Raw genomic sequence first — 24,846 nt, 5'->3', positions numbered from 1 at the left:
TAGTATTTTATCAAAGATTTAGCTTAAATTCATTAAATCTACTGAATCCCCCCAACCGAGTAATTCAATTATATCAGAGTTTGATGAGAATTTGTCAAACAAAATATATTATTCATAAATCCATATTCATTATTTGTTGTATTTCACTGTATATGATGTTGCTTCACAGTTCCCTCAGGCCATTTTCTATTCAAATATCAAATCTAGTTCAAATATTAACCCGAAACTTCCTAAATTTTAGATATTGGTGAAATAACATCCCAGGAAGCTCTGGGGTTGGATTGGATTGGATTGGATTGGATTTGTTTATTGTCACGTGTACCGAGGTACAGTGAAAAGTATTTTTCTGCAAGCAGCTCAACAGATCATTCAGTACAGGGAAGAAAAGGGAATTAAACAAAATTCAAGAAAATACAAGAAAATACATGAGAATACATAATAGGGCAACACAAGATATACAATGTAACTACATAAGCATTGGCATCGGTTGAAGCATACAGGGTGTAGTGTTAATGTGGTCAGTCAATAAGAGGGTCATTTAGGAGTCTGGTGACAGTGGGGAAGAAGCTGTTTTTGAGTCTGTTTGTGCGTGTTCTCAGACTTCTGTATCTCCTGCCTGATGGAAGAAGTTGGAAAAGTGAGTAAGCCGGGTGGGATCCTTGATTATGCTGCCCGCTTTCCCCCGGCAGCGGGAGGTGTAGATGGAGTCCATGGATGGGAGGCAGGTTCATGTGATGGACTGGGCGGTATTCACGACTCTCTGAAGTTCCTTGCGGTCCTGGGCCGAGCAGTTGCTATACCAGGCTGTGATGCAGCCCGATAGGATGCTTTCGATAGTGCATCTGTAAAAGTTGGTAAGGGTTAATGTGGACATGCCGAATTTCCTTAGTTTCCTGAGGAAGTATAGGCGCTGTTGTGCTTTCTTGGTGATAGCGTCGACGTGAGTGACACAGGACAGATTTTTGGTGATGTGCACCCCTAGGAATTTGAAACTGCTATCCATCTCCACCTCGGCCCCGTTGATGCTGACAGGGGTGTGTACAGTACTTTGCTTCCTGAAGTCGATGACCAGCTCTTTAGTTTTGCTGGCATTGAGGGAGAGATTGTTGTCGTTACACCACTCCAGTAGGTTCTCTATCTTCCTCCTGTATTCGGACTCGTCGTTATTCGAGATCCGGCCCACTATGGTCGTATCGTCAGCAAACGTGTAGATGGAGTTGGAACCAAGTTTTGCCACGCAGTCGTGTGTGTACAGGGAGTAGAGTAGGGGGCTAAGTGTGCAGCCTTGCAGGGCACCAGTATTGAGGACTATTGTGGAGGAGGTGTTGGTGTTCATTCTTACTGATTGTGGTCTGTTGGTCAGAAAGTCAAGGATCCAGTTGCAGAGTGGAGAGCCAGGTCCTGGGTTTTGGAGCTTTGTTATGAGCGTGGCTGGGATTATGGTGTTGAAGGCGGAGCTGTAGTCAATAAATAGGGGTCTGATGTAGGAGTCCTTGTTTTCGAGATGCTCTAGGGATGGGTGTAGGGCCAGGGAAATGACGTCTGATGTGGACCGGTTGCAACGGTATGCAAATTGAAGTGGGTCAAGGCGTTCCGGGAGTATGGAGGTGATGTGCTTCATGATCAGCCTCTCGAAGCACTTCATTACAACTGACATCAGGGCCACCGGGCGGTAGTCATTGAGGCACGTTGCCTGGTTCTTCTTTGGTACCGGTATGATGGTGGTCTTCTTGAAGCAGGTGGGGACCTCGGAGTGGAGTAGGGATAGGTTAAAGGTGTCTGTGAATACCTCTGCCAGCTGGTATGCGCAGGCTCTGAGTGCACGACCAGGGATCGCGTCCGGGCCCATCGCCTTCCGTGGGTTCACTTTCAGGAAGGCCGATCTGACTTCGGAAACTGTGATGGTGGGTATGGGTGAATTATGGGCTGCTGGGGCACTTGACAGCGGATTATTGGTTAACTGCTCAAACCGAGCATAGAATGCATTTAGTTCATCGGGGAGGGGTGCGCTGCTGCCAGAGATACTGCTCGGCTTCGCTTTGCAGCCCGTTATGTTGTTTAGTCCTTGCCACAACCGCCGAGAGTCTGTCTGTGACTCTAGCTTAGTTTGATATTCTCTCTTTGCATCTCGGATGGCTTTGCGGAGGTCGTACCTGGATTTATTGTATAGGACAGGGTCGTCTGCCTTGAACGCCTCAGATCTGTCCTTCAGTAGGGAGTCAATCTCGCGGTTGAGCCATGGTTTCCGGTTGGGGAACGTACGTACTGCTTTCTTTGGCACGCAGTCGTCCACACATTTGCTGATGGTTTTGCACCGGATTTTATCATATTAGAGACAGATATTTCTCTACATTCTTCATTGATGCTATTAGAGAAATTAGAAGTAGTCTAAGGCACACAGATTTCAGAAAGAGAATTTGTACAATAGGCCTTGGGAGTGTACATGCAGAACACAATAAACCCACCAATTAGAAGCCATTTATATAATGTTGGGAAACAAAACTTGCACAAAATATTTCCATTTGTGAGGGAGTCAAAAACTAGAGATCAAAAATATAAGATAGTTACTAATAAATCCAAAATGTGATTCGGATAAAAATCTTTACTCAGAAGGTGGTGAGAATTTAGAACTTGTTACCACATAAGAGTAGTTTAAGCAAATTCTGTTCCATGTGGGATACCAGAATTCCTCTCAGCCTGTTCCCTGTGGGACCTCCAGGACATTTCTCATTCTACTCCTTGTTGTACATCCAGACACGCCTCATGTCCTGGACAATCACGTGTATAGCTAATGTCTTCGGCTGGAGCGACAGCAGCTCTGGATTCTGGAAGTTCACAGTTGGCATCATTGCAATGCATCCATGAAGTCCAAGAGTTTTGCAGATAGCACTTTTCTGGATGTGGTCACCCGGCAGCTTAAAGTTATGCAGACAGAGAGGGAATGCATGATTGCCAGGCAGTCAAAGAGGACCACACAGGCAGTGTAGAAGTCCCTTAAATGTGTCTTGACCTCCAATTCAGTATTCCCTGAGAGTGATGTTTCTCTGGGGAGAGCTGCCAGAGAAATGTCCATGAAACAACAGCTGATTATACAATGTTTTGGGGCGGGAAGGGGGCATTTGATGGGTTGGGAGATATAGTGGAAAATCAATCATGACAGGAGATGTGATAGTTAGGGCAACATGCAGATTGTTATGATGCTATAAACATGTTGCCTCACTGATGCCGTAGTCAAGGCTGTCACTGAATGCAGAGTACTCAGATGGTTGGAGGGGGGGTGGTAGGGTGTGAAAAGCCAGCAATTGTAGTCCACGTAGACACTGATAAATAGGAATAAAGAGAAATTAGGTCCTGCAGGCAGACTTTAGGGAGCTAGGGAAGAGATTAAGAAGCAGGCTGGGTTTGGAGGGAGATGTTATATGTACAGGCTGGACAGGTTGCACTAGAACTCAACTAGGATCAATGTCTGGGTATTAAATATTTATGGATACAAGGAAGGATAATGACAGTCAGGAAGAAAGAGGGGTGATTAAGGATAATATTATAATGTTGGAGAGGGAGGATATCCTAGAAGAGTCAAGGGGAGAATCGATTTGGTTAGATAAGAAACAGTGAACGTAACATTACACTACCGAGTATGTACAATAGGCCAGCTGTTAGTGACATGTTAATTATGTTGCTAAGATATACAGTGGAGGGACTTGTTTAATTAAATATTTAAAACAATTATAAGAGCCTGGGCTAGCTTAATACCACAAGACGATTTCAACCAGTGACATTTTCTCCAAGAGCATCACAGGATTCTCTTCATCTTTCATACTGTTGCTTCTTGAGAAATCTCTTCACACAGGAGGCGGTGGCATAGTGGTATTGTCACTGAACTAGTAATCCAGAGACCCCGGGTAATGATGATTAACCAGATTGTGTGAGTTTTTCAAATAACTAACAAAGAGTGTTGATGAGGCTAAAGCAATTAGTATGCATATACTTCCTAAAGGAGTTTGATAAAGTGCCACATAACAGGATAATCAGCAAAGTTTAACTCTGTGGAATAAAAGCGACAGTGATGGCATGGATTTCTGATCAATGACTGAATGGCAGGAATCCAAGATTAGCAGTGAATGGTTGTTTTTTCAAACTGGAGGAAGATATATAGTGGGGTTCTCCAGAGGTTGGTATTAGGACCAAGGCTTTTCTTGATAAGACCATAAGACATAGAAGCAAAATTAGGCCACTCGGCCCATCGAGTCTGAACATAGAACATAGAACATAGAACATTATAGCGCAATACAGGCCCTTCGGCCCACGATGTTGCACCGTCCTGTGAAACCCCTCTAAAGTCCCTCAACACTATTCCCTTATTGTCCATATGCCTATCCAATGACCATTTGAATGCGTTTAGTGTTGGTGAGTCCACTACTGTTGCAGGCAGGGTATTCCACGCCCTTACTACTCTCTGAGTAAAGAACCTACCTCTGACATCTGTCCTATATCTATCTCCCCTCAATTTAAAGCTATGTCCCCCCGTGCTGGACATCACCATCCGAGGAAAAAGGCTCTCGATGTCCACCCTATCTAATCCTCTGATCATCTTGTATGCCTCAATTAAGTCACCTCTTAACCTTCTTCTCTCTAATGAAAACAGCCTCAAGTCCTTCAGCCTTTCCTCATATGATCTTCCCTCCATACCAGGCAACATTCTTGTAAATCTCCTCTGTACCTTTTCCAATGCTTCCACATCCTTCCTATAATGTGGTGACCAGAACTGCACACAATACTCCAAATGCGGCCGCACCAGAGTTTTGTACAACTGCAACATGACCTCATGGCTCCGAAACTCAATTCCTCTAACAATAAAATCTAACACACCGTACGCCTTCTTAACAACCCTCTCAACCTGGGTGGCAACTTTCAGGGATCTATGGACATGGATACCGAGATCTCTCTGCTTGTCCCCACTACCAAGAATCTTACCATTAGCCCAGTACTCTGCCTTCCTATTATTCCTTCCAAAATGAATCACCTCACACTTTTCTGCATTAAACTCCATTTGCCACCTGTCAGCCCACCTCTGCAGCTTATCTATGTCCCTCTGTAACTTGTAACATCCTTCTGCACTGTCCACAACTCCACCGACTTTAGTATCATCTGCAAATTTACTCACCCATCCTTCTACGCCCTCCTCCAGGTCATTTATAAAAATGACAAACAGCAATGGCCCCAAAACAGATCCTTGTGGCACACCACTAGTAACTGGACACCAGTCAGAGCATTTCCCATCAACCACCACTCTTTGTCTTCTATCAGCTAGCCAATTTCTGATCCAAACTGCTAAATCACCCTGAATCCCATGCCTCTGTATTTTCTGCAATAGCCTACCATGGGGAACCTTATCAAACGCTTTACTGAAATCCATATACACCACATCAACTGCTTTACCCTCATCCACCTGTTTGGTCACCTTCTCGAAGAACTCAATGAGGTTTGTGAGGCATGACCTACCCTTCACAAAACCATGTTGACTATCTCTAATCAAATTATTCCTTTCCAGATTATTATACATCCTATCTCTTATAAACCTTTCCAAGACGTTTCCCACAACAGAAGTAAGGCTCACTGGTCTATAGTTACCGGGGTTATCTCTACCCCCCTTCTTGCACAAGGGGACAACTTTTTCTATCCTCCAGTCCTCTGGCACTATTCCTGCAGACAAAGATGACTTAAAGATCAAAGCCAAAGTCTCAGCAATCTCCTCCCTAGCTTCCCAGAGAATCCTAGGATAAATCTCATCCAGCCCAGGGGACTTATCTATTTTCACACTTTCCAGAATCGCTAACACCTCCTCCTTATGAACCTCAAGCCCTTCTAGTCTAGTAGCCTGTATCTCAGTATTCTCTTCGACAACTTTGTCTTTTTCCTGTGTGAATACTGACGAAAAATACTAATTTAGCACCTCTCCTATCTCCTCGGACTCTACGCACAACTTCCCACTACTTTCTTTGACTGGCCCTACTCTTACCTTAGTCATTCTTTTATTCCTGACATACCTATAAAAAGCTTTAGGGTTATCTTTGATCCTACCTGCCAAAGACTTCTCATGTCCTCGCTTGGCTCTTCTTAGCTCTCTCTTTAGAGCCTTCCTAGCTAACTTGTAACTCTCAAGCGATCCAACTGAACCATCACGTCTCATCTTCACATAAGCCTCCTTCTTCCTCTTGACAAGTGTTTCAACTGCTTTAGTAACCCATGGTTCCCTCACTCGACCACTTCCTCCCTGCCTAACAGGTACATACTTATCAAGGACATGCAGTAGCTGTTCCTTGAACATGCTCCACATTTCCATTGTGTCCATCCCCTGCAGTTTTCCTCTCCAGGCGATGCATCCTAAGTCTTGCCTCATCGCATCATAATTGCCATTCCCCCAGCAATAACTCTTGCCCTGCGGTTTATACCTATCCCTTTCCATCGCTAAAGTAAACGTAATCGAATTGTGGTCACTATCACCAAAATGCTCACCTACCTCCAAATCTAACACCTGTCCTGGTTCATTACCCAGTACCAAATCCAATATGGCCTCGCCTCTTGTTGGCCTATCTACATACTGCATCAGGAAACCCTCCTGCACACATTGGACAAAAACGGATCCATCTAAAGTACTCGAACTATAATGTTTCCAGTCAATATTTGGAAAGTTAAAGTCCCCCATAACAACTACCCTGTTATTTTCGCTCCTATCCAGAATCATCTTTGCAATCCTTTCCTCTACATCTCTGGAACTTTTCGGAGGTCTATAGAAAAGCCCTAACAGTGTGACCTCTCCTTTCCTGTTTCTTAACTCAGCCCATACTACCTCAATATTCGAGTCCTCATCAAATGTCCTCTCAGCCACCGTAATACTGTCCTTGACTAAAAATGCCACCCCTCCCCCTCTCTTACCACCTTCCCTGAACTTACTGAAATATCTAAACCCCGGCACCTGCAACAACCATTCCTCGCCCTGCTCTATCCATGTCTCCGAAATGGCCACAACATCGAAGTCCCAGGTACAAACCCATTCCGCAAGCTCACCCACCTTATTCCGGATGCTCCTGGCATTGAAGTAGACGCACTTTAGACCACCTTCCTTCCTGCCGGTACACTCCTGCAACTTTGAAACCTTACTCATGACCTCACTACTCTCAGCTTCTTGTGTACTGGGGCTACAATTCAGGTTCCCAATACCCTGCTGAACTAGTTTAAACCCTCCCGAAGAGCATTAGCAAACCTCCCCCCAAGGATATTAGTACCCCTCTGGTCTAGGTGTAGACCATCCCGTTTGTAGAGGTCCCACTACCCCAGAATGAGCCCTAATTGTCCAGGAATCTGAAACCCTCCCTCCTGCACCATCCCTGCAGCCACGTGTTCAACGTGTTCTGCTCTGCCATTCAATCATGGCTGATATTTTTCTCATCCCCATTCTCCTGCCTTCTCCCCATAACCCCGGATTCCCTCATTAATCAAGAACCTATCTATCTCTGTCTTAAAGGCATTAAGTGATTTGGCCTCCACAGCCTTCTGCGGCAAAGAGTTCCACAGATTCACCATTATCTGGCTGAAGAAATTCCTCCTCATCTCTGTTTTAAAGGATTGTCCCTTTAGTCTGAGATTGTGTCCTCTGTTTCTAGTTTTTCCTACAAGTGCAAACATCCACTCCACATCAATTCTATCCAGGCCTCGCAGTATCCTGTAAGTTTCAATAAGATCCCCCGTCATCCTTTGAAACTCCAACGAGTACAGCCCCAGGTGTTCATTCCAGAGTTCATTCTTGTGAATCTCCTCTGGACCTTTCCAAGGCCAGCACATCTTTCCTTAGATACACTGCTCACAATACTCCAAATGGGGTCTGAACAGAGCCTTATACAGCCTCAGAAGTACATCCCTGGCCTTGTATTCTAGCCCTCTTGACATGAATGCTAACATTGCATTTGCCTTCCTAACTGCCGACTGAACCTACACGTTAACCATAAATGAATTGTGAGCATGATTCTTCCTTTGATCTTTATTAATGAATTAAACTTGAGGTGTAGGACATAATATAAGGACCCTCATGTAAATCTCTGACTGTCCTTTGTTTCCCTTTGTAATTCTTGTGCTTTTTGGCTTTTATAATTTTTGGACCTGGACAATTACTATGGCCTATGCCTTTAAGATGCACTTCTTTAATTAAAAAAATGAATCTTCAGCAGCCTGTGCTGACATCGTTGCTGATTCATCTTGATGGACTTGGCTGGCAGTCAATCAGCTGTTTAAAATACACAAGTCTTAGCTAACACTCGATGCTGATTGGTGTTGTCTAAAACAGAATGTTTTGCAAAGGCAGGCAGGCCTAATTCTGAGCAGCAGTTTCATTTTTTGGTCAAGAAGCCAGAAGGCCACAGCTCTGATCTCTCTCTTACCTGATGATCTCTTAAACACCTGAAGAAAAGGCCTTTCTCTCTGTACAGGCAGTTTAACCTGCAGGAAAATGCAGTCCAGCATCAGCTGCAGGCATGGTGTGTAATTTGAAACCCTTTTGAAACTCTCATGTGGCAAACAATAGTCTTCGCTGAGTGAGGCTGATAGCTAATCTAGTGGAGGTGGAAGCAAGTCAGAATTAAATAGACCTGAGGTGGATCTTTCACGTGAAGGCCCAGGTTAATGCAAGTTAATGCGACTCCCCAGATGGGATCCCACAGCCTGAGAGTGCTGCCTGAATGTTACTGCCTGAGGAACCTCATTAGCAATCTACCTGATGGTTTCAACAATCCACGTCCTGGGACGATAGCTGCTACAATAACTTTAATATCAGTTACAAGGACATTCATCTATTTTTCTTCCATTTTAATCCCTATCAATTTACTCTTTTTCTTCTCCTTATGTGTGTCTGTCTTATGTATGTTTGGGTAGAGGGTGGGTTAGTAAAAGGGAGGCGTAATAAGTTAGCTGGCTGATATTCTTTCATAATTGTTGCATGTCTTATCTCGCATTAGAAATAAACAGTTATTGTGTTTTCCTTACAAATCTGGTGCCTGTTAGTCATTGTAGCAGCCAAAGGTTAAAGATCTCAGAACCTTTATATGAATTATTGGTTAATTCAATTGTGTTGAGACTCTGGGGTCTGTGGGACTGGAACTGACCATGCACTAGCCAAGGGTATCGTAACAACAATTTCAAACTTTGAAATTAACACAAAAAATGTAAGTACTGTAAACTGTGAGAAAGGTAGTGATAGACCTCAAGAGGGCATTGGCAGACTGGTGGAATGGTCCAACATATTGCAGATGAAATCTGACACACAAAAGTGTGAAGTGATACATTTTGGCAATAATAAGTAAAGGATGCAGTGTTAAGGGGGGGGGGGGGGGGAACAGGGCACAGATTGTTGAAGATGACAGGGCAGGGTGAGAAAGCAGCTCATATGACATAGAGCATTCTGGGCTTTATAAATACAGACATAGAGTATAAAAGCTAGTTATGATGAACCTTATCAAAAAGCTCAGTCAATCCCAACTGGAGTACTGTATCCCATTCTGGGCACCACCCACATCGGGACAGATGGGAAGGCTTTGGAAAGGGTGCAAAAAAGCTTTGTGAGAATGGTTCTGCAAATGAGAGTTCAGTTGTATGGGTAGATTGGAGAAGCTACAGCTGTTTTCTTTAAAGAAAAGAAGATGGAGAGAAGATTTGATAAAGATGTTGGAAATCATAAGGGGTTGAGACAGAATAGATGGAGGTGAATGGCTCCTGTTGCTGGAAGAGTAAAGAACAAGACAACAGCGATTTAAAGTGATTGACAAAAGAACCAGAGGTAACATGAGGAAAATGTTTTAATACTGTGAGTAGTTGGGATCAGAAGTGTGCTGCCTGAGAGTATGGTGGAGACAGATTCAGCCCTGGCTTTCAAAGGGAATTGGATAATTATCTCAAGAGGAACAATATTGCAGGGAGATGGTGAGATGGTGCAAAGATACAGGAGTATGAGTATGTGAGTAACTCTTAAAGGAAGCTAGCACAGCTGTGATGGGCTGAATGATCGCCTTCTGTTCTGTAACTATTCTAGCACTGTTGCCTCACAGCACCAGGGTCCCAGTTCGATTCCCGGCTTGGGTCACTGTCTATGTGGAATCTGCACGTTATCCCAGTGTCTGTGTGGGTTTCCTCCGGGTGCTCCGGTTTCCTGTCACAAGTCCGGAAACATGCATTGTTAGGTAATTTGGGCATTCTGAATTCTCCCTCAGTGTACCCGTACAGGTGCTGGAGTGTGGCGCCGAAGGGATTTTCACAGTAACTTCATTACAGTGTTAATGTAAGCCTAATTGTGACAGTAAAAGATTATTATAAGATCACATGAAGAAAATAGTGACAGGAGGCTCAACTACTGTGTAACCAACCTTTTGAGACAATGCCTTGTTTTTGTGATGCAAAATCTACGTTGTAAAATATGGCTTTCACCATCAGGTCTACATATACCCTCTGCGTGGAACATCAGGTTTCCATACTTTGGTGCACAATAAATGTAATTAATTGAATGTTATGTTGTCTAGAATGCTTATTAGTAACTGTCTGATTTAGGGCACCAATAGTTTCAAAATTCGAATCTAATCACAAACACCATGATATTAAACATAATCCTGACTCAGCCAGGGCGCATGGGCTCCCGTTGAAGAAGTTATTTCACCCAGCTCCAATTACCATGAGCATCCCTGGACAAGCCCTTAATTGGCATTTATTAACAGTGGGCAATTAACTAACAGCAGGTTGTTAGTGCTAATAAGGTCAATGATCTCAGGGCAGAAAATGCTTTTCAAAGCTCAGCGGATGCTGCAGTTGCTATTTTCTGCTCGGCCCCATTTAACCCTCATCTTCAACAGCGGGAAAATCACCCACAGCGCGGAAACAGTATCATTTAATGCAATTTCCCTCTCAGCACCAACTCTGATATCCATATGCCGTCTACAATCTAAACAACAGATTGTGTTCATTCAGAATGTAAACCGGAATTACCAAAAGATAATGGATCCAGAGACAATGATTGCGTTATTATCTTAAACAACTCCTCATATCCTGTTCAATTGTTATTCATGTGTTACTAGTACCCCCAAAAGGTTAAACGATGAGTCTGTTATTAGACCATGACTAAAAATAGCCTTGCGACGGCTATATGCGGGCATAGATATTGCTTCACTTTCTGATTTTAACCCCTGTCTCTACTTGCCCTGCCCATCTGTTCCTTACCAATGGGATTACATAAATAATACTAACATGTAACACTTGAAATCCTCAGCAGGCTAACGAATGATAAATGCAAGGACACAAACAATATATAGGCGTGTATCGAAACACTCGCACACACCTAAATAACCCTTAAGCTATAATAACAAATAGTGCACCAAATAAGATATAGAGACAACAGCCTTGGGAACTATAAATAGGCGGGACACTATGAGAACTGTGTAGTGGTTGCTGCTTGCAACTGGAGTATTTTTATATCACTCGTGTGCTAATTATAACAACGTGTAAAATTATGCGAAACACAGCTACGCTATATTCAGAACAAGAAAGTCCAGTTTCATTTCCAGAGACAATGTACTCGCAAACTACTCCAATAAATACTCCGTTTTGTGCAGTACCTCTCTTCCTTCCCGATATGAAATAACCTGCAGTTGCATCCGTGTTAGTTACCAAAAGGATTCTGACCAATTCGAAAATGATTTGTGATGTTTAACTTTATAGATTCAAGTTTTCTACCCTCTTCCAAATCTGCATCAATAATAAGCAGATAATGTATTAATAAAATTATCAATAACAGTGGGTTTAACCATCTATTTCTGATTATGTAATGGCAAAAGCTCAGCTCCAGTAGTGAAAAAGGCAGGTCTGGGGTTTTCGAGCGGAGAGGGGGTGCTGGATTCAGCACCTCGGCTAGCACCACGGATAGCACTATGGTTTATGGATGGTCTGCACCATGGTCAACTCCATAGTTAGGGACCGCTCAGCGCTATATTCAGCACCGTGGTGAGCTCCATAGTTAGCGGACACTCCGCGCTATGTTCAGCACCAAGGTCAGTTCCATAGTTGCCGCCGCTCTGCTCCATGTTCAGCTAGATGCTCAGCTCCACAGGTCACGGCCGCTCTGCGCTAAATTCAGCACCACGGTCAGCTCCAAAGTTAGCGGCCGCTCCGCTCTATGGTTAACACCACGGTCAATGTATGGCCAGTACAAATTTCACCACCAAGATCAGTTTATTGGTTAGCAACTGACGTCTGTAATTTAAACCGACAGCGGCCTTCCGATGAAGCACTCGGTTTTAAAATTGAACGCCACAGGAGACACAGCACCCTTTCCTTATCGGTCCATTGCAAAGATATGTTCACAAACACCCATCAACATACATACTCAGATATTCATGGAAGCACGGACAGACAAGTACATGAACGAATGCAAACATAAACATACATTTACACAGACAGTGATAAACGCAGACAAGGATATATACCGACATAAAACTGCACATACAGAAGAACATAGATACAGACCTAACCACATACATTGACTATAGATGTGCACTATTGCAGAGTAAACATCTCAAATCGATCCACAGATTATACAAAAAACACACAGAGACACGGTTACATTCCATATTATCATAACACTTCATTCTGATTTGGTTTTTTTCGCTGTGATAGAAATATTTTTTCTATACTAACATTAACTACAGTTAACAGAAAACTTTCTTTCGGCTGTCAATGCTCTGAGTTAGATACTGGTAAACGGTTTAATATGGAAAGGGAATGTGCAGCCCAGTTACCAGAAATGCACTAAATCTGCATTCAGCTCTCTAATCGCCAACCTTGCAAATCTCCCCAAGGAACAGAGGTATCCTCAGGAATCTGCTAAAGTTCTTACCGTTTGTCCTCAGTTACCGCTGGAGTTTGAGATCAGGAGGCGAGAGGCACCTGCTGGACAAAGCCAATACTCCCAGAATGAGGATTCTTTCCATGAGAATATCAATGACAGATCCTTGGAAAATCGATGAACAAATGGGATTTAAACCCCGTCAGTGCCGTGTCTGAATCCTTTGGTTAGATTATTCAAGTGAAGGAATAGTGTGATTTTTCCTTTGCTGTCCTGCCTTGAGCGAGAATGGCGCTCTAAGGTTTTATTGGTGAATTCCCGTCTCCTGTTCACGAACGCACGCTGCTTCAATCGGGAACTAAAGATTCCCCGTGGTCCTAAAGCCGGCCAGATCAAACTTTCCAACAAATGTTTGATCTAAACCATATTATGCCCAACACTCATTTCAATTTTCCAGCTTTTGTGGCGTGTGCCGGGGGTAGGAGAAACGGGTGTTTATCACACCCCTAGAACGTCTTACGTTTAAAATGGTGATTATTGCTGTTACGTAGTCGCTAATTTGCACCCAAATAGCCAAACGGTCTGTTTTTTAGTGTTGATGGTTGAAGAAGGAATATCGAGCAAGAGATGGGCGAACTCCCCACTCCTCTAAACGAAGCAAAAATACTCATTGTAATATCTTTTCCAAAAAACAACACCTCCAACCAACAGCATCCCACAGTACTGCACCGCATTATCAGCTCAGTACCCCACAGAGGGCTGTGACTCTACTCAGAGGTAGTATTGGCACCAACTGAGCCAAGCTGTGTGTGAAAGGTTGGTGGAAGCAGATCCAAAAGTAACTTTCAAACGGAGAATTGGAAAAATAATAATTGAAAAGGAAAACGCCCAAGGGTGGTAGACTGTTAATAATGCAATGGCTCTTTAATAGAGTTGGAATAATAAACGTTGGAATAAGGGGCAGAATATCCCTGCTCTGTACTTAATTATTCTATATGAGGCGAATACTCTCTGGAGTTTAGAAGCATGAGTGGAGATCTAATTGAGGTATATAAGTTGCTAAAAGCTATGGATAAAGTAGAGGTGGAGCTGATGCTTCCTCTTGTGGCACATTCTAGAACCAGAGGTCCCAATCTCAAAATAAGAGACAGCAAATTTAAAACAGATTTGAGGAAAAACTATTTCTCCCAAAAGGTTGTGAATCTGTGGAATTTGTTACCCTGGTGGATGCAGGGGCAGTGAGTAAATTTAAGGAGGCATTAGACAGATTTTTAATTGGTAATGAGTTGAAGGGTTATGGAGAAAGGGTAGGATGGTGGAGTTGAGGTCAGGATGGGATCAGCCATGATCACATTGAAGATGTTTAGGCTCCTAGGTCATGTGTTCTAGGGCGGAGATGCTCTGGCTGATTTCGCAATCCAGTTCTTGGTCTGTAGCATTGTAGGTAGCAGATGAGAAACATCTCAGCCATGATAGAATGGCGGAGCAGACTTGATGGGCCCAATGGTCTAATTCTGCTACTATATCTATGTATTTATGAAGATGTTAGTCTGTCCTAAATGCTTTCTCAGTAGTGACGTCCGCAGGATATACTCAGAACTTAATCTTTGGTTGCAGAAATGGCTCCGTCTATAATCACACCATTGTGCAGGATCCTAAATCATCCCGATAGAAAAGATGTGTTCAATCCTTAGTCTACATGAAACTAAGTAACCACATGGGTAGCAATTGGCGCCAGAGGTAGCCTTAAGCCAAGAACAACAGTCCTCGAGTTATAGAATCTCCTGTTTCTTTTGTGAAAAAAAAAGCAAAGTAATGTAAAGTTTTCAGCTTCTTTGAACATATTCATGTAGTAATGAAAGGGGCTGGTTTAGCTCACTGAGCTAAATCGCTGGCTTTTAAAGCAGACCAAACAGGCCAGCAGCAAGGTTCAATTCCCGTACCAGCCTCCCTGGACAGGCGCAGGAATGTGGCGACTAGGGGCTTTTCACAGTAACTTAATTGAAGCCTACTCGTGACAATAAGCGACTTTCATTTAATTTCATTTCAAATATTGCAGAGAGGGTTGATCCGGGGTTTGCAGCAAGACGTCATGTGACAGAACCTCGGGGAAAATATCCAATTAGCGTAGTCAACCCAAAACCTGATCCAGGAAAAGGGAAGAACTTTAGCTTCCTTTTCACAAACTACCGCAATATCTATTGTTGGGCAGCCGGTGAGGGTTCAACAGTGTTGCCCAACTAATCATAAATCTGTGGGGGAGAGAGTTTCCTGTGGAGTCAAATCTGGACACGCTCTCTCGCCTTCAGCAGGGGAAGGAAAGGGGAGAGAAGAATGGAAATAAATATTTGGCCAGTAAAATCCTACTCAAGTTTTTTTAAAAAGCCAGAGGAAACTTTACAACGATTTTTGGCTCAATAGCAGCCATTCCTGCAGAGTTCGTTTCCTACTCCAGAATGTCCCACTGCGTTCAGCCTAAAGCACCAGCTCTGAAATGGGACTTGAATGACAACAGGATACCCAAGTCCAATAAACATAGGCTGTCGACTCTCTCGACTGAATGGATGAGTGATTGACTGAAAACTCCACATGTTAAATATTAACTTCCTGGAGTCTGTTGTGAGCAAATCCGGGAACAAATGTAGGGATTTAAAAAAATGTATTTCAACATTTACGTTTAATTAGTTACAGAGTTACACTGGGGGTGGGGTGGGGGCTTTTTCAGTGAGAAGGGCGGTTAAAGGTACTGAGTCATGATGGAGGTTTCAGGAATATGTCCCACCAAAGTTAGACAAAACTTATCCCCGTTCATTTCACAAACGGAAGCACTGATCCCAGCCACATTTTAGACACATTTATAGTTGGTTTCTGGGAGACACGTTGGTCGCCTCTGCCCTTACTGAACACCGGGTACGTCACGTTAAGGTGCTTGAGGCTGAATAAACTTGGAGCGTTGTCGGAACCCAGTGGGAAGTGAAATTGAAACTGAAATTGAGAAGGAACACGAACTATTGTGTCACCACTCGCCAGCTTTACTGTGTTGAAAATGGATCTTGTCATCTAACAGGCGGGAGGTGCAATCCCGACTCTTCTGTATCCACGCCGAAGTCCATTTCACTCCCCAATGGGTCAGAACACCCCCTCAGTCTCCTCTATATAAATCAGCGATTCCCTAGGAAATATTTCAGATTGGGAACAAGAGCTGGATATCGCAGGAACACCTTGCAGATTCTATCAGCTACAGTCTCTTTTGGGAACTACATTCCGCACTGCGAGCTCCTGGCACGGTTAGACTCAGTCTAGTGAATGCTTCAATGAGTGGCCGCGGGTTCAATGAAAGTAAATGCAAGCAGTTGGTCCATCGGCCCCCGTGTTAACAGAGGAGTTTGACTCAGATTCACTTCTGCAATGAGGAGCCAGTCTCTTGCAGATACCGATTGGAAGCAATGTCGAACCCCAGCAAATTAAACAGAAGATCAAATACTGCTCAATTTCTTTTGATTAATCCTATCCATCACCCAAATGGCCTTGGGTGAAGAATGTCCCTTTGGATGGAGTGGCCTGGCCAGCTTCCAGGCTTTGTGCTGAACACATTTGGAACGATCAGGAGACTTGTGAAGAAAACAAAGGGAAAATAACTGTCCTCGCTTCTCCTGCCCAGGGCCAACAGACCAAGCATGTTCCGAGATCACATTCTATCGGGATCCGTGCGTTTAGGAAAACGGCCCCGAACAATCTAATCTCGAAATATCCTCGCTAAAGATCCCACATCACTATTGATAAAAGAACCAATCTAAATGCCAATCTTGCTTCGACCAACTTTTACAATTCACCAAAATAACCAGTGGTCATCTCATTATTCTGGGGCGTAGTGCCTTAGTCAAAACATGGCATGTCGACTGTGGGGTTGGGGGGGGGGGGGGGCGCCGCCGCATTGTCAGAGGTGCTGATCTCTGGATGAAATTTTGAAACCTGAACTTACCGGATGTTAAAAACAAAAATCCCCTGACACCTTATTGAAGGACAGTATCACCCTTGGTCAATATTTATCCCTCAATCAACATTGCAGATTCTCTGCTCATTCACCAGGGGCTGGTTTAGCTCACTGAGCTAAATCGCTGGCTCTTAAAGCAGGCCAGCAGCACGGTTCGATTCCCGTACCAGCATCCCCGGACAGGCGCCGGAATGTGGCGACTAGGGGCTTTTCACAGTAACTTCATTGAAGCCTACTCGTGACAATAAACGATTTTCATTTTTCATTTTTCATTCTCACGTGGCTGTTTTGGAGAAGCTTGTTGTGTGCAGACTGGCTGGGACATCTCCTACATCACAACAGTGACTGCGCTCCAGTAGTGAGATAAAGGGGTTGTGAAAGGTGGCATATATGAATATAAATCTTTCTCTAACGGCCTTGGAGAGTAAAATTGATTCCTCTTTTTCATCTCAATTCTCCTTGTTGACAGGAAAGCACATCAGGTTTTGTCTCGTTTCGAAATGTGTTCATCTAAATAGAAAATGACCTTTGAATTGTACACGCAGGGATATTTTACTGTCTTGTCTGTCTACATCCGACTGAAGCTGTTGCTCTCAGACTTACGTCCCCCATGATGTTACTCTCTCACAGAAAGCCCAGTAAAACTGACTGGAGGTCTGATATTTCATTCTTGTCAGTTACACTCCTCATTCTTTGTAACATAGCAACTTCTCCCCTTGCTAATGGGTAGCATAGCAACCGAATGTCTATTATAAATTCTCATTGATGAAATTAAACGAAGGCTGTCGCCAGGATATTTTATTGGGAACCTTGTGCGCTGATGTGAACTGGAGATAATTGTTTTATGGGTCAAAAAAGCATTTTAACTGTATAGCTCCCCGTCCAATGCTCTCTCTCCCAATTCTATACATTATATACCTTTCTATTCTGTTGCTCTCAGAGCAGTGCCCATCTTCTTTAGTAGAACTAGTAGAACCTGGTATAGAACTGTACAACAGAGCTTGGCCATTAGAACTGGTACCCAAGCCAGCGAAAGCACTAAAGTGGCCAAAAAGCTGTTCAGGAGTACTAGGCGGTGACTAGTAATGAAGGCAGCTGCCCAAAATGAAGACTTGTAATTGCACAGCAACTTTCACAACATCAGCACATACCAAAGCCTGTCATGACCAACTAAGTACCTCCGAATTGCAATTGCGGTTGCAATGATGTGACAGTCAACTTGTGTAGAGCAAGATCCCACAAACAGCAGTTTGATTATTAACCAGATAATCTGTTTCTGTGATGTTAATTAAGGGGTAAATATTGGCCAGGACATTGGGTAGCGTTCTGCTGCTCTTCTAAATTGTATATGAGATTTTTTTCTATTCAACTGAATGAACAAACAGGAGCTCAATTTAACATCTCATCTGGAAGAAGCACCTCTGCAAGATAGCGCTCGCTCATTACTGCATTGGAGTGTCAGCCTATATTCTGTGTTTCAACATTTGGAGTGGGACCAGGGGCGGGATTCTCCGACCCCCGCCGGGTGGGAGAATCACCGGTGGTCGGCGTGAATCCCGCCCCCGCCATCCTCCTAATTCTCCCGCCCCGTAAAAACCAGCCCGGCGTGAGTCGCGCTGCCCACGTCAGAGAATGGCGGGGTTCCACGACTCAGTGGGTGCCTGAAATCTCCGGCCCACGATGGGCCAAAGTCCCCCCCGTCTGTTGCCGGTGACAACAGTGTAATCGATCTCCAGCCCATGAGGATCTGCCTCCTTGCCACCAGTGAGGCAAAGGACAGGACGTCAGCCCCTGCCACCATCCCGAGTTCCAACAATCCCGAAACCCCAAAAATCACCACCAAAGGGCAAGGCTCCAACCCAATATTCAAGATTACCGACATAGTCTCAAAAAAGGACTTCCAGAAGTGCACTGGCTTTGAGCATGACCAGATCATGTGCGCATGATGTGCCTTACCCCCCAAGCACTGATCACAGGGCAGCACTGTAGCATTGTGGATAGCACAATTGCTTCACAGCTCCAGGGTCCCAGATTTGATTCCTGCTTGGGTCACTGTCTGTGCGGAGTTTGCATATCCTCCCCGTGTCTGCGTGGGTTTCCTCCGGGTGCTCCGGTTTCCTCCCACAGTCCAAAGATGTGCAGGTTAGGTGGATTGGCCATGATACATTGCCCTTAGTGTCCAAAATTGTCCTTAGTGTTGGGTGGTGTTACTGGGTTATGGGGATAGGGTGGAGGTGTTGACCTTGGGTAGGGTACTCTTTCCAAGAGCCGGTGCAGTCTCGATGGGCCGAATGGCCTCCTTCTGCACTGCAAATTCTATGATGATCTATGACATCTATCATTCACTTCTTCAAAAAATCGACTCATTCTAGCCTTCATAAGGTGTGCTCGTAACACCACTTTCAGCTGGATGGGACAACCTCGCACAGGACAAGTGTTGGTTCCCACCTCCCCAGTACCTCACTCCAAACCTCCCCCTCCAAGAATGGAACCAGCTGCTCCATCCACTTTGCCTTCACACGCTCAACAGAGGCTGTCTCCTCCCAATCATCGGCTGGTACATACCCGGTGTGTTGGCCACCTCTGAACCAGAGCAGGATAAGATCCTCTCGAGCAAGGTAGAAAGCTGCTTCATCAGAAAAGCTGAAAAGTATTTTTTGACCCAGCTGCGTACCTGGAGGTACCTGAACCCATCAGCATCTGTGAGCCCATGTTTACTTCAGTCTTCCTAAGCTAGCGAACTGATCTTCTAAAAATAAATCTCTCACTTTCTCCAGACCTCTAGTCTTTCATTCCCTAAATTTCACATCCGACCTGGCAGGTTCGAATAACTGATTCACACAGATAGGGATCAGCCTGGAGGCGGCCTTCAAGGTAAAATGATGGTGGAGGTGCCTCCAAATTTTTAACGTGGCGACTATTACCGAGTTAGACAAATATTTCTTTGACACCCTGTAAAAGACCTGATACCAGTGCCGCTAACCTTGCTCCCCTCATAGACTCTGCTTCCACCCAAACCCAAAGCTCATCCAAATCTCCAAACCACTGGAGAACCTTTTCAACATTAGCTTCCCAATAATAGTACTGAAAGCTTGGCAGGGCGGCACGGTGGTGCAGTGGTTAGCACTGCTGCCTACGGCGCTGAGGACCCAGGTTTGATCCCAGCTCTGGGTCACTGTCTGTGTGGAGTTTGTTAATTTTCCCCATGTCTACATGGGTTTCACCCCCACAACCCATAGATATGCAGGTTAGATGGATTGGCCACAATAAGTTGTCCCTTAATTGGAAAAAAAATTATTGGGTACTCTAAATTTATTTTTAAAAATACATTTTTTAAAAATTTATAAATTTTAAAAAACTTTTAAAAAGGAAGTTTGGCGAGGTCAAGCTCCCTAATTGTCTCTCTGTCTCTGGAGCAATGTCCACCTGATCCTTTGGCTGTTGCCCGGTCAACAGTATTCTGAAAGGGCAGCACGGTGGCCTAGTGGTTAGCATAACCGCCTCACGGCGCTGAGGTCCCAGGTTCGATCCCGGCTCTGGGTCACTGTCCGTGTGGAGTTTGCACGTTCTCCCCGTGTCTGCGTGGGTTTCGCCCCCACAACCCAAAAATGTGCAGAGTAGGTGGATTGACCATGCTAAATTGCTCCTTAATTGGAAAAAATAATTGGCTAATCTAAATTTATAAAAAAAAAAAAAACAGTATTCTGAGTACAGAAAATGTTTTACCCATCAAGCAGTCAAGTTCAGGTAGTCAGGCCAGGTAACTCTGTCAGATCTCTGTTAACCTTATATTGCTCCAGAGTAATAGTTCAGTCTCCCACCTCAGCCCTCGTTGTAATCCAGTGGGATTGTCAATCTGTGCCGTGTCAAGGGCACTGGTGGAGCATACCCAGAAGAGACTGCCTGAAAATTGCATAGGGCGAGATAAGGGGCAGAGACAATTTTGTCAGGTCAGGTTAGATGAAAGCCAGCAACCAAGATACAAGTGGGAAATGTAATCCCCATTAATACTGAATGAAGTGTATAAAATTCCAACCCATCAAGTAAACACCTCAGTCTTAAATAGAAACACAAAAGGTGAAAACATTTGGACTGGAGCCAACATAATAGAGATTTAGATTGTGCAGTATTTAGAGAAGGGAAAGAGGAATATTTAATGTTTCTGTCTGTTACTTAATTAGTCTCAATGTCTGCATAAGAGTGGAGTTAATTACTTCACAGCTGCTAATTACATATCTTTAGCTCCCTGGTTTCATTTCTATTGGATAACACTTAAAGTAATTGGAGTCCATGAAACCATTTTTTTGGAATGTGTTTGTGCCTCTCACACTTCAGGTGGTTCGGAGCAAATGAGAAGTGACTCAGTCATGACTGTTTCTTCACTCAGTAATTACAACAACTGATCTGGTCAGCAGGAGACACAAGAGGGGTTGAGTGATTGTATCGCTCAGGGAATGCAGGAATTAAATCCTTGCATTATTTCTCACCACTGGAAGTACAGATTGCTGCTGAGTGATGGTTCTTTAGATGGTGAATGCTCTGCAATCCCTTTTTCCCAAGGGGCCAATCTTCACTTGGGAACATAGACAGACTATTCACCCCCAGGATACATCATGGCTGAGTCTCTTCCTGGTTTTATTTGACATCCTCCAAATTACCACTTAACAGCATGGAACATACACTGAAAGTCTGGTTAAATTTTTCTCCTTATCCAGTCCAGAGATGCTGGGCTGGATTCACCGTTTTTGAGCCCAAGTGCAGATAAAACTGGCATGTTATGTCAAAAGAATCATCGACTGCGCCCCCCCTCCCCCTCCCCCCCCCCCCCTCACAGATCCTGCAACTGGTGAGGGACTAGCAGCCGTGCCATGTTAAACTCCTGCTCCCACGATAAAAACATCTGGAGAATGCCTGGGTCCGTGGCATGCGCACAGCGATGACCTGCAGCGGATGCACTGTAAAACATGATGCCGGCCGTGCGAGGACCTGACCTGCCAGATAGTGTCCCCCTAGCCACCCCCTTGGCACCCCCACCAGTCCACTAGCCCTCGTGGAAGTCCCCCCCCCCCCCCCCCCAGCCAGCAGCACGGCTTCTGCCCGACTGTGGCGGTGCTGGACACAGTCCGCAGCCACCATGCTGGGTTCCCGACCACTGAGATCGCACGTCAACCACGCGGTCGGGAGCACAGCCCATTGGCGGCGGAGCATCGTGGAGGGCCTTCAGCTGACGTGCTAAGGCCGTCCCAATGGCGTGCGGCGCGCAACGCGATCATGCCATTTCGGAGGGGATGGATCATACAAAACCTGTGTCAAACAAGTGCCGCCCCCGATTTCGGTGTCAAAAGGGATTCGCCGTCAAATCGCCAATTACGAAATCGGCATCGGGGAATGGTGAATCCCGCCCACTATGGTTAGATGTAGCATATTTGTAAGTGAACCGCATAGATTTGAATCTAGAGTCTTGTTTATTTTATTTTTTAAGGGCAATAAACTAAATTCTAAGAAAAGAAGTAACTCATTCAACATCTTAGTACTTCCTTATATCCCAACTGTTTCATATCCAAAGAACTATTTTAGAAGTATAAATCCCATTTGCAAACAGCAGGATTCCCCCAAACAACAAATGGAATAGAGGACCAGGTATCTGGTTTTGATAGTTAATGCCTGGTTATCTGGTTTTGATTGTTAATGTCTAGCTAGTTGGTTTTGATTGCGTTGAATGTAAACTGATCAGGGCAACAGTTCAATCCTGTTTCTTCTTCAATTTGCTAAGAGCTGGTTTAGCTCAGTGGGCTAGATAGCTGGTTTGTAATGCAGTTCAATTCCCGTACCAGCTTACCCGAACAGGCGCCAGAATGTGGTGACTAGGAGCTTTTCACAGTAACTTATACTTGTGACAATAAAATATTATTATTATGATGAACAGGTAGACCAGGCATATAAAAAGAACAAAGAACAAAACAGCACAGGAACAGGTCCTTTAGCCCTCCAAGCCTGTGCCAATCATGTGTCCTATCTAACCTGTATCCTTCTATACCCCGTCTCTTCATGTGCCTATCCAGGTAAGTCTTAAAGATCGCTAATGTATCTGCCTCAACTACTCACTTAGCAGTGCATTCCAGGCCAACACCACACTCTGTGGAAATAACTCCCCCCCCGCACATCTCCACTGAAGCTACCCCCCATCACCTTGAACTTGTCCCCCCTGTAATTTTCAATTCTGCCCTGGGAAAAAGCCTCCAAATGTTCACCCTATCTATACTACTAATAATTTTATAAACTTTTATCAGGTCGGCCCTCAGCCTCCATCTCTCTTGGGAGAACAATCCCAGATTATTCAATATCTCCTCATAACAAAAACCCTCCATATCAGGCAACATCCTGGTAAACTTTTTCTGTACTCTCTCCGAAGCCTCCACGCCCTTCTGGTAGTGTGGTGACCAAAATTGGACACAGAATTGCAAATGTGGCCTAACCAAGGTCCTGTATAGCCGTAATATAATTTTCGAACTTTTATACTCGATACCCCATCCTATGAAGGCAAGCATGCCATATGCATTCTTTACCACTGTTTCCACGTGTGTAACTACTTTTAAAGATCTGTGGACCTGAAAGTCCAGGTCTCTCTGTGGCTCTATGCTCAATGTTTAATATCTCATCAAAAGATGACACCTCTGACCATGCAACAACCCCTCAGTACTGAACTGAACTGCCGTACAATTTATGCACTTAACCGCTCTACTGGGTCTTTGCTCAGTTTCATTACCTGGGGCAGCATGGTGGCACAGTGGTTAGCACTGTCACCTCACAATGCCAGGGACCCAGATTTGATTCTGGCCTGGGGTGATTGTGCGGCATTTGTAAGTTCTCTCCGCGTTTGCGTGGGTTTCCTCCCGGTGCTCCGGTTTCCTCTCACAGTGCAAAGATGTACAGGCTAGGTGGATTGGCCGTGCTAAATTTCTCCTTAGTGTCCAAAGATGTGTCAGTTAGTTGAGGTTATGTGGAAGTGGGCCTAGTTAGGGTGCTCTTTCAGATGGTCAGTGCAGACTCGATGGGTTGATTGTCCTCCTGCTACACTGTAGGGATTCTATGGATCTGTGTTACAGGATTGTTATCCTGACTGTCAGAGACATCATTCAGGATTTCCTGATATTGCAGATTATGTTCCTCCTGGGATTATTAAAATCGGAACTAAGGTGATGCATTGTTTCTGCTGTGTATTGAAGCTATATTTAAATTGGTTTATTGGTTAGTTCTGGAATTCTTCAAATGATTCCCCAAATGTTTGAGGTTTGCGAATTCACATAATGGAGCGATTGAATGGCTAAAACGTGATGAGGTTGGTGCTTAATGGACCAATTTACCAATTGCAGCCAATTCCGTGATAAAGCGGCAGATCAAGCCCAAGTTGAGATGCCTTTTCTTGTCAGCTTGGATCTATTATGTCTCTCCTGTGGAGACCAGGAGTTGGATTCAACTTGAATTTGAATTGTTTGGATTGGAGAAAGCAAGGAGATGGATTAAGGGTTTGCCCCGTGAAAGATTGGGATGAAAAATGTAAACTCCCTGCCAAAGAGTTGAGCTCCTGCTTGGGTGACCTAATTCCCACCAAAGAGTGTTGCTAACCAGGTTAATTTCAATCTATCACTACAATAAATACAACACATGGGTACTTCTCAAGTTGTGGATGGAAAAATATGTTCAGCTTAACTTCTGGTGTCCATCGGTTTTATTGAGTTCCCTGGTTCTACAATTAATCGGGGCCGGGTCCCTTGTAATACTTGGGAACCCAATGAGTCATAACCAAGAATATTTTAAAGAGGTCAAATCCCAAACGTAAATGGATTTTTTCCTAGCTCCAGCTTCGTTATGACTGGCTTTGTTAACTTAAATGCCTAACTTGATTTCATTATATTTTGTAACCAGTTTGAAAATATCACCTAACAGAAGCTACAATCATAACTCAATACTGGACCCC

General features: G+C 44.3%; 1 protein-coding gene across 1 annotated transcript in view; it reads right to left on the bottom strand.

Moving 5' to 3' along the window:
• Positions 1-13,209, bottom strand: part of LOC119975208 (ras-like protein family member 10B) — a 241,970-nt gene extending 228,761 nt beyond the window's left edge. The window contains exon 1 of the mRNA XM_038814823.1: positions 12,926-13,209. The gene's annotated coding sequence lies outside the window, so the exon portion shown is untranslated. The remainder of the gene's footprint in view (positions 1-12,925) is intronic.
• Between the last annotated feature and the right edge of the window lie 11,637 nt (positions 13,210-24,846).

This window comes from Scyliorhinus canicula, chromosome 12, assembly GCF_902713615.1.
Source record: "Scyliorhinus canicula chromosome 12, sScyCan1.1, whole genome shotgun sequence".
NCBI lineage: Eukaryota > Metazoa > Chordata > Chondrichthyes > Carcharhiniformes > Scyliorhinidae > Scyliorhinus > Scyliorhinus canicula.
The sequence above is the reverse complement of the archived record's forward strand: the minus strand, read 5'-3'. Positions and strand labels throughout refer to the sequence as shown.